Source organism: Camelus bactrianus, chromosome 33 (assembly GCF_048773025.1).
Source record: "Camelus bactrianus isolate YW-2024 breed Bactrian camel chromosome 33, ASM4877302v1, whole genome shotgun sequence".
Classification (NCBI taxonomy): Eukaryota; Metazoa; Chordata; class Mammalia; order Artiodactyla; family Camelidae; genus Camelus; species Camelus bactrianus.
In genome coordinates, this window is record NC_133571.1 from 21519241 (window position 1) to 21532748 (window position 13508).

The window sequence follows — 13508 nt, forward strand, 5'->3', positions numbered from 1 at the left end:
CGAGCAAACTGAATGTGGCCATAGAGGACTTGAAACCCCCTCCCCACCTGAGCAGCCTACCCTGCCCCCACTCCACATCCGTCTTCACACGTCTTTGTTTGTAGGGCCCCCCAATTGCTCTCTTCTTTCCATGAAATGACTGAAATGCCCCAAAAGGGACAGCTCAAGATTTGAAATTACAATATTGATTTAGGCAAGTTCTCATCTTAGGAATTTGGGACTGATCTGGGCAAAAAGTTTTTAACGTTCCAACACACCTACTTTAATCTCATGAGTGCAAATTCAACTGACAGGCACTGAAGCAACCCTGGGGGACGGGGCCCTGCAATGTGCAGACACTTACAAGGGGCAATTTCCTCTGCACCTGGAGATGAGAAATCACAGTTGTCAGTCCTTGCTTTGAAAGGCAGGAAGATGGACGATAGCGTCTGAGCCGCACGCAGGGTATGGACAAGTTCTAGACCCTCCCGGGGAGCAGGGAGGGGCACAAAGCAAAGGAGGATGCGGGGAGGCTCTCAAATAGCTCACACCTCTCACGAGAGAGAGAGCAGGGATTAAAGCCATCAAGACAAATCAAACCGTGTCTACCCTCGGCCTCCCTATGGCATCGCTACGTCTGCCGTCCTCATCAGCACAAATTATGCAGAGGCTCTAAATCTGTCTGTCCTCCTAGGAGCTAAATCAACACTGCACTTGCTCCTTATCTCCATTTATCTCAGTGACTCTCTAGCCATAGCTCCAAGAATCTGGACCTGGAAACATCCCTTCTGGCATAGAACTGCCAGATCTTTATTTTGTCAAGTCAAGACACTAAAACAAAACAAAACAAAATAAAAAACCGAACAGCTATCACCATGGTTTCTTTTACTAAAAAGGGCACTTCAAATGCCAAATAAATTATTTTCATGGCTCTTAATTTTCTCTTTTTGGCACAGTCCTCATTTGGACCCAGGGCATAAAGACCCCCGGGGGTCTCTGCATTTGCCTTTGAATAACTGAAAACTGCATTTCCAGTTTTGGTTCCTACCACTGTCCCTGGTCTGCTTCCCTCCCCTAAAATATGCCCTTTAATCCACCTCAACAAGCCAGAGTGGAGCCCGTCTCCCCACTGGCTAGGCCCTGGGCAGTGCCCTCCCCTCCTCTCTCTGCTGGCCCTTGATCATCCTTGAGGTCCTCCTCTTCAGAAGCCTCCCCTTCCCTGCATCCCTGCAACCCACGAAACCGCACTGCACTGACACCTGCCTCTCTTCCTCCGCAACTCCCCGAGGGCAGAGGTGATCCCTCTGCAGTCCTCACAGTCCTAAGCGTCCTGCAGACAGTCCCCTCCCCAGCAGCAGGGGTACAGGAGGCGAGGACCGACACAGGGGCTGCTAATTCACCAAACGGGTACCCAGGACGGTGCCAGCATCACGGAGGCTACACCAAAGCAGAAAACAAGGGCCTTGCCCTTGGGGAGTTTACTTTTAGGGAATTGGGCAAATCAAACAGACTTAAATGAGACAATATAAACCATCTGGAGTCAGTGTGACTCAGACTGTGGGCATAATAGCTGAGGGAATTTTAAACGAAGGGGAAGTCATCTCAGGGTGGGGTTTGCCAGAAACAGTTTCATGGAAGAGTTGAGTTTTAATCTGGGCCTTGAAAGAAGTATAGAATTCAAATTGGCAGAGGAGAGCAAGGATAATCAAAGAAGGGCAAAGAGCAGGAGTGAAGGCTTGAAGGGATCAGGCGGGGGCCAAACCCCGCCTGCTGCCAGGCTGGGGGTGCAATGGTAAGAGCTAAGGAACCCCAGCGGGGAGTTTGGAGAGGGAGGCGGGCTGGGTGGGAAAACCCCGTCTAGCCGAAAGATCAGGCATCATCCAGTCCCAGCCACTCACTACACAGATGAGAAAACTGAGGCACAGAGGGCGCGTGCCTCTCCCAAGGCAGCAGGGACAGCAGCACCAGCGGTGAAGTAAACGCAGGGGCTGCCCCTCCAGGAGCCCCCACCCGCGGAGTACCGCTTCCCCGTGTTCGACACGCACGGCTCACCTGCCCCTTAAGCAACTCCACGAGGCAGGTCCTCGTGGGGTCCCCATTTTGCAGACCAGGAAGCTGAGAAGTTAAGCAGCTTGCCCAAGTTCACAGGGTAGCATGGACAAGTGGCAGTCAGCACTTTGGAACTGAGCTCACGGGGTACTTGTGCTCGTGGAAAGAACCCAGGATTTGGAATCAGAGGACCTGCACTCAAATTCTGGCTCCACCTCAGTAGTCATGTGACCTCAGGCAAGTTACCTAACCTTGCTGACCCTCTATATCCTCACTGGCACAAAGAGGATAGCAGCTCCTAACTCACAGGATTTCTGTGGGGATTAAAGAAGACTACACGTGTCAAGTTCTTGGCATGCGGTATGTGCTCAGTAAACACTGGTTCCCGCCCCATCTTCTTCCTTCCACACCACCTCTGTGGTCCTATGGCTGCAGCTCCTCCCTGAGTCTCCTCCCTCCACCTCTGGACACTGTTCTTCCAGGCTGTGGCATCCTGCCCTGGAATAACTGCAGGGTGGGCTTGGGGGCCGGGAGGGGAGAGGCAGGGGGACAAATCGGCTCTCCTGACAGATGAGCACCATTCTACTAGGCTCTAGGGATGTGAGCCCCAGGGGCGGCAGGACAAATCTGCTCCCCTGCGTGGGGTGAGGTGCAGAAAGGCCCACACGTCCGGCGGGAAGACACAAGCTGACCCTCCCAGCCCTCCGGGGAGCGACCCCTCCTCGGCCCAAGCCCTTGGCTCCCTGGGCTTCTTGAGCTCCTTATTTCTTCTCCCCCAGCTGTCTCACACGCTAAGTAGTGCTGCGTAATTGTTCAACAGGAGGCCTCCAAAACTATGTCCAGGGAGACTAGCTGGTAGGGCTCAAGCAACCATGCCGAGAGCTTTGCATGGAGAGACGAGATGCGCATTTGCATTCCTGGCTAAGAGATGGGCCGGAGGAACAGTCCTCCTTGTGAATCTTTTTTTTTTTTTTTTAACATTTTTTATTGATTTATAATCATTTTACAGTGTGTCAAATTCCAGTGTTCAGCACAATTTTTCAGTCATTCATGGACATATACACACTCATTGTCACATTTATTTCTCTGTGAGTTATCATAACATTTTGTGTATATTTCCCTGTGCTATACAGTGTAATCTTGTTTATCTATTCTACAATTTTGAAATCCCAGGCTATCCCTTCCCACCCTCCACCCCCCGGTAACCACAAGTTTGTATTCTCTGTCTGTGAGTCTATTTCTGTCCTGTATTTACGCTTTGTTTTTGTTTGTTTGTTTTTGTTTTTTAGATTCCACATATGAGCGATCTCATATGGTATTTTTCTTTCTCTTTCTGGCTTACTTCACTTAGAATGACATTCTCCAGGAGCATCCATGTTGCTGCAAATGGCATTATGTTGTCAGTTTTTATGGCTGAGTAGTATTCCATTGTATAAATATACCACATCTTCTTTATCCAGTCACCTGTTGATGGACATTTAGGCTGTCTTAAGTGTTGACGGTTTAACAGCTTCTTAGCCTCTTGGTTGCAAACTACCATCTTCTACCCCCTCAAGTGCCAGCCAGCAAGCTTCAGCACTCTGGAAATGAGTGTTTGGGGGGCTACTGGAGTGAACCCACTGAGCTGGGTCATTTACAAGAGCAGGTCATTTAGGTGAACCAGGAGGCAATAAATCTGCATGTTCGAGACTCTTGTTTCTACAGGATCTGAAAGATGGTGGAAGAGGACTCGGAGAAGACGCCGGGGGTGGGACCCAGTGCCCTGGAGGCACCCACTGTGTGCAGGGCACTGCACCACGGCTCTGTGGACGCTTTTTCTGACTCTCTTCCACAGCCCTAGGAAGCGCCCGCCAGCCAGCGCTGGGTTGTGATCACAGTCGCACTTCCCAGCGTGTAACCGAGGCTCGCCAGCCTCTCTGGGCCTTGATTTCCACACTGAAAAGCAGAGACAACCACACCCATCCCCTGGAGGAGTCCCGGGGTGAAGGCTGTAAGGAGCAAGTGTCCTCCAGGCCCAGGGCTGGTGCTTGGGGCTGGCCCCAACCACGAACGGAGAGGTCAGGGAGGCCTGGCAGGGGCTCCGAGGCTTGGGAAGGAGTCAGTTCTGTCTTTGATGCATCGAATCGAGTTTCCTTCTGCTTAAAGTGAGTGTGAGCTGGCTGGCTCTGGAGTGTTCTGGAGAGAGAGAGCGAGCGAGCCTGGGATGGAAGTCACGAGCCCCGGCTCCACGCACGGCTGGCCCTGCGGCCACCTTGCCCCGGTCGCGGGCTTCCGTCTGCACGTCTGTAAACGACACGTGGGACTTGGTGATCGCTCAAGTCCCTTCCCGCCCTGCAAAGAACCCGGTGTTCCAAAACATAAATTCATTTACGGAACCTCAACAGTCCCATTCCGGCTTTTCAAACATGACAGGAGGCAGCTTAGGAGGTACAAGGAAAATCTCTCTCAAGCAATTTCAAAACAAAACAAAGCAAGCTGCGGGCGCTGCCTTGCACTGGATACATTTTCCAATTCCTATCCTGTTCACCTGCACAGGGAACAAAAACAACCTTTTTTTTTTTTTTAAATAACACACCCATTGTCTTTCTACCTGGCTTTTCCTTGGGCCGGGTGCCAGCCATGTGGATAAGATCTTTCAGGAACTTTTACAATGTCACATACTTATGCAAATTGGCAGTGTTTATAGCAACAGGCACCACAACAGCACCCTGAGGTTCCAATTAGCGAGGAGCAGCCGGGCAGCCCAGGCACCACGAACACGGGAGGATGGCTCCGGGGCCCAGAGCGCGGGGGGCGGGGTGAGGTCCGCGGGCGGCACGGACTTCGGAGCGCTCCGGACGCCTTCCGGGCCTAGCCACTCCGCCTCCTGCGCCTGGGCTTCCCGCCCGCACGGTGAGAGTGGGTGGCTGCCCCGTTTCGGGCCCCAGGGCTGCTGGTTGCCCGCCAACCCAAATCCATCTTCCATCGCGTGGACTCCGTGGGCAGGCCTCGGCCACCGCTCCAGTCTGAAGGTTCACCCATCAGGCCAGGCCCACATGTGCAGTGACGACGGGCCCTTTACAGCTGGACACACCTGGAGGCAAGGCCTGGGTCATGGCCCCCGTCCACCGCTCACTCGTTCTGTGACTTTGGGCAAGATGCTGACCTTCCTTGAAACTCATTTGCCTTATTTGTAAAACAGAGACACCAAGGCCCGTGTCTTAGTCACAGCCCTGCTTTCCAGCTGTGAGCAACGTGCCTGCCCCACTGGGCTGTTTGGGAGTCGGATGCTGACAAACAGCTGCCAGGGCGCCTGACATGTCATAAGCCTCCAACCAACGGGCATCACCGTTAAATCGCATCATCTGAGACACGTCCCGAGCTGTGCTTGAGGGGGTGGGGCTGTGACCAGGCACAATCTGAAGCATGGGTTCTGGGGTCAGATTCGTGGGGGAAATGCTAAGGGGTGAAGGGGCAAAGGTCGACGAGGTTCCTTCCCGCAAGACTCCTCACTGCCCTGAGCAGAACCATGACTTTCTGAAGCAGGTTACACAGCTCACTGTTTCCAAACTCATTTGTCCTCAGAACCCCCTCTGGTCGTGGGCCACTGGGGGTCTGGCGATCCATGAAATACCTTTGGAAAACCCAAGCAAGGCCTAGAATGGGAGGAGAGGAATCTCAAAAAGAAGCCCCTGGAGAGAGAGTGAAGGAGTGAAGGCAAAGCTCTTGGGAGAGATAAGACAGGGACCACGGCGTGTGTGGGAGCCGCCCGGACCCCATGAGGCGCCAGCTCCAGGGAGACCCATTCACACAAGCGCGTTCTGAACCCACACGAGCCTTTGAGGGAGCCAGGCTGGACCCACCCATTTTACAGGTGCTGGCAGTTGGCACTGACAGGCTAAGCCACCAGCCCAGGACCGCGTCACCAGCAGGCAGTGCCCCTGGGACGGAAGCCCAGGTTCCCTAATGTCAAGTTCTAGAGTTTTCTGTGTCGGTGAGAGGAAACCTGATGTTGATTCCAGCAGGCTGATCACTCAGACTCCACTTAGCCTGAGGCAGTTCAATATTGAAGACCAATTTTGGCTTCTTTCTGGCTTTCGCTGTCACCTGGTCATTTTCATCCGTAGCCCCTTTCCAGCGTTTACACTGGGAACGCTGTGAGACTTTGCTCTGCTGAGAAGCACGATTGGAAACTTACCAAAGACACTTCAAGTGAGTCTTAGATTTCGCTGAACTGAATTCCGTATTCCTGCACTTCTTTCTTGCGAACCCCATCCCTATCGGCGGCCCTGGGCACGGTCTCCAAGACTCAGGGAACCCTCCGAGGGCCCTATGACCTCACCGCAGAAATTGCTGAAGTCAGCCTGTTCCCTTGGCGGTCCTCAGGGATGAGGAAAAATCCCAGGGGCCTATAAACAATGAAAGAAACAGCACCCCACCCAGCCCTCTATTTAGCTTGGCTGAAAAATGTACGCAGTGACAATGCAAAGTGCCCTGGGCAGCGACAGGACCTAGTGATGCTCCTAGGCCTCAGCGCTTGCTGATTAATTACCAGGCTGCACGCAGAGCACATGGGAGGTGGAGGCGGGGGTGGCGCCCAGGGCGCCGTGGGGCTGTTCCCTCTCCCTCCTGCTGCGGGTGCTGGACCGCAGAGGCCTCCCTGCCAAGGGGTGAGAGGCACCCACGCTAAACACTCCAGCAGGTGGTGGGGTCAGTGAGGGACGGAGTGGGAGGCCGCATGTCACACCCGGGCTCCTCAGAGCAGTGCTTGGCACCTGGGGAAGCCTGGGGAGAAAGGCCTCTCTCTCCTCTGTTTTGATGGCCAGCTTTTGGCTTTTGTTTTTGTTTTTACTGGGAAACCAAATGCAAACAAAACCAAAAGGCTTGAGGGCAGGGTCTCTTTTCCTCTTAATTCAGCAGAGATCACTGACGAAGGCGCTGCTGTGCACACAGCACTGTGCGGGAGGTCCCTGGAAGAAGCTGAAGGCTGAGGGCCGCCCACAGGCCGCCTGCAGTGACAAGATCCTCTAATCAAGTAGAGGGAAAGAAGACAAGACAGGGTAGTGTCCCGGGAGGCAGCAGTGGACATCTGTCATTACTGTCAGCCCAAAGGGGCGCCACCCTTCCCCAGAGCAGATGGCCCTGGAGGGGCTGGCCATCACCATCTCCTGTGCCCTCACCCCCACAGAGGAATGAATGAGGGCGCTAAACCTTCCTACAGAGGATCTGCGTTCTGAGTGGGGACACACAGGGCAGAGACTGAGCTTCAAAAAGGTTTACCTTCCCCAAGGTTACGCGTGGTTGAACTGAGCCTTGAAACCAGGTCTGTGTGGCTCTCAGCCTTGTGCTCTCTCCCACCACGTCACTTTAACCTCTGGGAAACGAAGGAAACAATAAGGAAGTGGAACCCATCTGGTCTATCCAGTCATCTGTTGATGGACACTTAGGTTGCTTCCACGTCTTGGCAATTGTAAATAGTGCTGCTATGAACACTGGGGTGAATGTATCTTTTTGAATTAGTTTGTTTTTGTTTTTTCCATATATATACCCAGGAGTGGGTCATACGGTAATTCTATTTTTAGTTTTTTGAGAAACCTCCATACTGTTTTCCACAATGGCTACACCAATTTACATTCCCTCCAACAGTGTACGAAGGGTCCCTTTTAACCACATCCTCATCAACATTTTTTTGTGTTCTTTTTGATGATAGTCATTCTGAGCAGTGTGAGGTGATATCTCACTGTGGTTTTGATTTACAGTTCTCTGATGATCAGCGATGTTGGCCATCTGCATTTCCTCTTTGGAAAAATGTCTTTTCAGTTCTTCTGCCCATTTTTTAATTGAGTTTTTTATTTCTCTGATGTTCAGTTGTATGGGCTGTTTATATATGTTGGATATTAACCCCTTGTTGGTCATATCACTTGCAAATATCTCCCATTCCGTAGGTTGTCTTTTCGTCTTGTTGATGGTTTCCTTTGCTGTGCAAAAGCTTTTAAGTTTAATTAGGTCCCATTTATTTATTTTTGCTTTTATTTCCTTTGCTTTCAGAGATGGATCCCTAAAAACACTGCTACAGTCTACGTCAGAGAGTGTTCTGCCTGTGTTTTCCTCCAGGACCTTTACAGTATCCAGTCTTACACTTAGATCTTTAGTCCAGTTTGACTTTATTCTTGTATATGGTGTCAGAGAATATTTTCCCCCCTTAACGGAGGCACTGGGGATGGAACCCAGGACCTCATGCACGCCAAGCACGTGCTCTACCACTGAGCTATAGGCCTCCATCCCCTGAAAATGCTCTAATTTTATTCTTTTACATGGAGCTGTCCAGTTTTCCCAGCACCACTTGCTGAAGAGACTGTCTTTTCTACATTGTATATTCTTACCTCCTTTGTTGTAGATTAATTGACTATAGTGTGTGGGTTTACTTCTGTGCTTTCTATTCTGTTCCATTGATGTATGTGTCTGTTTTGTGCCAGTACCACACTGTTTTGATTACTGTGGCTCTAGGGTATAGTCTGAAGTCAAGGAGCATGACTCCTCCAGCTCTGTTCTTCTTTCTCAAGATTCTTTTGGCTATTCAGGGTCTTTTGTGTTTCCATACAAATTTTAAAATTATTTGTTCTAGTTCTATGAAAAATGCCATTAGTATCTTGATAGGTATAGCGATGAATCTGTATATACACACAATGAAATAGTACTAGCTATGAAAAAGAGTGAAATTCTGCTGTCCGTGGCAACATGGATGGACTTGGAGGGCATTAGGCCAAGTGAAATAAGTCAGACAGAGAAAGACAAATACTGTATGATATCATTTATACTTGGAACCTAAAACATACAACAAACTAGTGAGTATAACAAAAAAAAAGCTGACTCATAGATACAGAGAACAAACTAGTGGTTATCAGAGGGGAGAGGGAAGGGGGGAATATGGGAGTAGAGGATGAAGAGGTACAAACTATTAGGTATAAAATAAGCTACAAGGATGTATTGTACAACACAGGGACTATAGCCAGTGTTTTGTAATAACTATGAATGGAGTATAACCTTTAAAAAATATGAATCACCAGGTTGTACCCCTGTGACTTACGTAATACTGCACACCAACTCTACTTCAGTTTAAAAAATAAAATTAAAAAAAAAAAAAAGTGGAACCCAGAGCTTCCCATGGGAACCCCCCTGTGGAGCTGCCAATGCCAAAAGATGACCTGGAATATGTTACCATGAAACTTAGAAGGAGAAGAAATCATTTGAAAGAAAGACCCAATTCAGCCCTCAGCTCCTGATACTGGGGGCCTTGCTCCTCCTCCCTCCCCAGGGCCCCCTCATTTATCAGAGAGTCTAATGTCACCGTTATTTCCCTGGGACAGCAAAGTGATTAAGAGCATGGGCTTTCAAGTTGGGTAAGTCTAGGTTTAAATCCCCCCTTCACTGGAAGAAGGTGGCATTTTACCTGGAGATAATGAGAAAGGATCCCTGTCTCACACCATCAAAAATCAACACCAAACAGATCAAGAATACAAACATCAAGGAAAAATATGAAAACTTTCAGAAGAAATACACAGTGAATATTATCTTAATGAGCCTGGAATAAGAAGAGGTTTCTTAATCAAGACACAAACATTACTAATTATACAAGATACATAAACTTGATTACAACACTAAGAATTTCTGTTTGTCAGGATAGTTTCCAGTTAAAGTAAAAATTCAAGCTACAAACTTGAAGAAAATATTTTAAATACACACAGGCAGCAAAAGATTACTTTCAAAAATATCTAAAGCCCTCCTACAAATAAGAAAAACTCAACTCAGGGCAAAAATGGGCAAAACCCATAAAGAAACAACTTGTAGAACAAGAAACACATATGGAACCAGCCAGGGCAGCCTGTAGACACGGAGGAGCTAATGAGAGAAAATGAAGCAACATTTGGGGTTTGCTGAAGTTTTAAGTAAAAGTTGAGTTTCCTATTTATCTTTTAGAAGAAGAAACACATATGATCAATAAACTTATAAAGAGGTGTTCACCTCACCAATGATGAGGAAGAGGCCAGAAACACTTTGTCCCCATGAAATGCCAGTTTGCACCCATATGATTGACAAAGCTCAGAATACCAAGTGTTGGATATCAACATGGTCCCACACACATTGCTGGTGGGAACTAAGAAACCATTTAACGTCTTCTTTCAAGGCTGAATGTGTGTATACCCAGCTAATCTATTAGGTACACCCCCAATTTCTGTGAGGTTAAACCCAAGAGAAAACTTAATAAGAAGACACATACACAAAAAAAAACCAATCATAGTTGAACTTATCAAAACAGCAAAACACTGGAAACAATCTCAATACCCCCTGAAAGAAGAATGTGTAAATAAACCACAGTATGCTCAGAAAATGGAATGAAAATGTGGCATGAAAACAAGAGAACCACAGAGGCCCTCTTCCACATGGATGAATCCATACTGAACGAAAAAATGCAAGTCCCAAAAGACCACATCTAACCTGACAGACTTTTTATGAAGTTCAAAAACTATGCAAAATTAAAACTAAACCTAAGCCAAACTAAATAATAGGCCATTTAGGCAAGCACAATTGCTATTAAAAAAAAGAAAAGAAAAGCTTCTAAAAAGCAGCAGGGAAACGCTAAGCACAATGTTCAGGGTAGCGCTTATCTCAGGGGAGAAGACCACGGTGGAAAGAAAACACAAAGGGAGCTGTAAGTTACTGGTAACGCTCTGGCCTTGGCTTGGGCGGCGGGGGTCAGACATGTCCATCATTCAGCATGCAGACATACCTAAAATCAAGTGAAAGAAAAGATGGCCTTCGGTGGACCAAAGGGAATAACGTGCCATGAACCAATGATTACGATCAATCTGATTCTCTCAAACTAAGATCCAGTCAAATCAATCAATGGCAAATCCTGGGTCCATTGCATGCCGCTCACATGGGCCAGGTTAAGCTGCTTAACACATCTTAAACTCAGTTTTCTTGACTGTAGTGTAAAACCATGAGCTATTACAAAGGTTAACTGAGCAATAAATGGGAGCTAATATATTTTTTAATAACAGCCTTATTGAGACATCAATCATTTCCCATACAATTCACCCACGTGAGGTCTACAATCCAGCGGTTTTTAGTGTATTCAGAGTTGTGTAACCATCACCACAAACCAATTTAAGCTCTCATCACTCCGAAAAGAAACTCTGTACCCATTAGCAGTCACTCCCCCATATCTCCCCATACCCCACCCCCCAGCCGTAGGCAACCACTAATCCACTCTCTGTCTCTGCGGATTTGTCTGCTCTGGACATTTCATACACAGGTAAACGCAGTCATATAATACGTGGTCTTTTGTGATGGGAACCGATTTTTTTTCTCTTTCCCTAGAGCAGAAAATTCTTATTCTCTGTGTGAATCCCTGCTGGCTGCTCATATTGATGTCAGCTATAATCACCACCATCAACATAGTTTTCTTTTAAACCACCGAGCACTAGCTATCATCAAAACACTGCAACATACTGTCTCATTCACACAAGTCTAGCAATGCCCCCTGAGGCAGGCGTACAGCAGCCACGCTACATGGTCAAGGTCACGTGGGTAGTGACCGGCCCAAAGCAGGGATCCAAATCCAGGTCCGACTCCAGAGTCCAGGATTTTAACCACCACCTGGTATTACCTCCATATATGACAGAATGCTGTTCCTTTCGGGGGAAGGGGACGTAATCACCTTGATTTTAATACAATGATTTTCTGTTCCGGTGGAACTGATTTGCAGTTTCCCCTGGAATCGGGTAGGGGGAAGGGCCTGAGGTGCTCTTTGTCTGACCAAAGTTACTGAATACTGAACTATTTGTTCCCTAGAAAAACTTACCTGTGGGAAGAGCAGCAGTTATCACTCAGGAGACCGCGTGCCGAAGAATGAGACTGTTGACTTAAGGGCTGGCGAAACAGAGAGCTCGCTGAGTCCTTCATCACTGGTGTTCAGTTAAAGATGTACCTTCCTGTTCTGACGTCCCTGTGGGCACCAAGTCAGAGAAACAGAGCCGCTATTTTATGGGCACTGGGACAGATCTTCCCTGAGTGCCTAGCAGCCACCAGTGCATATTGGAAGTAAATGACAGGTAACAAAGAAATGAGGAGGCAGAACCAGGGAAACCTAATTTGATTTAATACATGTATTTAAACTACTGTGAATATTGTTACTTTGCTAGATTCCAGAATTTCTATAAAGGAGGGTCAGTGTTTTAGTTGGAAGAAGGCACTCCGGAGGGCATTCTGACACGAGTTTTACAAAGAGAGAACACCGTATTTATTTTGTAATTACACATTTATTTGGAGGAAGGGCTGTTGCTTTTGGAAATTTACCTTCCCACAGAAAGACACAAAATCCATCGCCCCTTCTTCCCTCCTTAGCCTCAAGGGAGCTTAACAGGGCCCGATTAAGCAAAGAAAGTCATCAAACTTCCTTCGACAGCTCAGAAATCCCTAGGGTTGAGTTGAGTTCTAGGTGAAGGGTTCATGGTGGTGTCAAACCAGTTCCTGCCACCTCGTCACTGCGCACACTGACAGGGCTGCAGTTTGACTCCGCTCACGCTGACAGCCAGGGGACTCGGGTCTGAGACCTGAGCAGAGAAACACCTGGCTGCGATCACCTGCAACTACACGGTTAACTTTTTATGAAATACTGTCATGATCCATTTCCAGGAGCACAGGGACTTCAAACGGAGCCCACGCTCTACGGGTCCACCTTTCTGTCCCCGTCCCCTGGCCCGGCCTCCTCCCCACTCTCTGCCGCAGAGGCGCCTAGCTTTTTCCTCTTTTTTATTTTTCCTGTAAAAGTCGACAACAAAGCATTGAGTTATGTGACAACTTCAGCCCAAAGTGGTGATTCTCAGTCTGCCCCAAATCCCGGTTACACGGAAGAGAGACCCGAATTCATACCTTCATCGGGGGGAACACTCCTCCCACTCAGAGAAAAAAGGAAAATCGCCTTGGAGGAAATCGGAGTCCAAGCTGGCTGGCTCCTGGCACAGGAAGGAAGTCCCTAGTGGCTGGTGTGTGGCTATAAACGACTCAAGCTGCCTCAGTTTCTTCCTACCTGGAGCAGGTCTGGCTAGAGTCTGGGTGGTCATTTAAAGCAACAAAGATGGAGAATAAGAAAGAACTCTATTAAATCTGGGGTGACACAGAGCTTTTCCCAAAATTCACCAGTACATAAGCCCTGAGAGGGCAGGGACTTCGTTGCTTGGAACTTTCAAGGCTCTCAATAAAAAAATTATTAAAGGAAGGCACGAAGCCAACATGGATGAACGACGTGGACGAGGGACACGCCCGTTTCCATCTGCCGGTAGGATTAGGGCACAGAGGAAGTATCAACACTGTTACCCCGGGAAGGCTACACACCCATCACTGCCAGCTCTGCTGCCACCCTGGCCACCACAGTGCACACTGCCAACTACACTCAGCGCTACTGTCATCTGTCCCATGACAGACCCCACGCCAGGCGG

General features: G+C 48.6%; 1 long non-coding RNA gene across 6 annotated transcripts in view; it reads right to left on the bottom strand.

Annotated features, from left to right (window-relative positions):
- Nucleotides 1-13508, bottom strand: part of LOC105071240 (uncharacterized) — a 95555-nt gene that overhangs the window by 46346 nt on the left and 35701 nt on the right. For all 6 annotated transcript variants that reach the window (XR_012503851.1, XR_012503854.1, XR_012503852.1 and 3 more), the window contains one exon: nucleotides 11873-12016. This is a non-coding gene — a long non-coding RNA (uncharacterized LOC105071240). The remainder of the gene's footprint in view (nucleotides 1-11872; nucleotides 12017-13508) is intronic.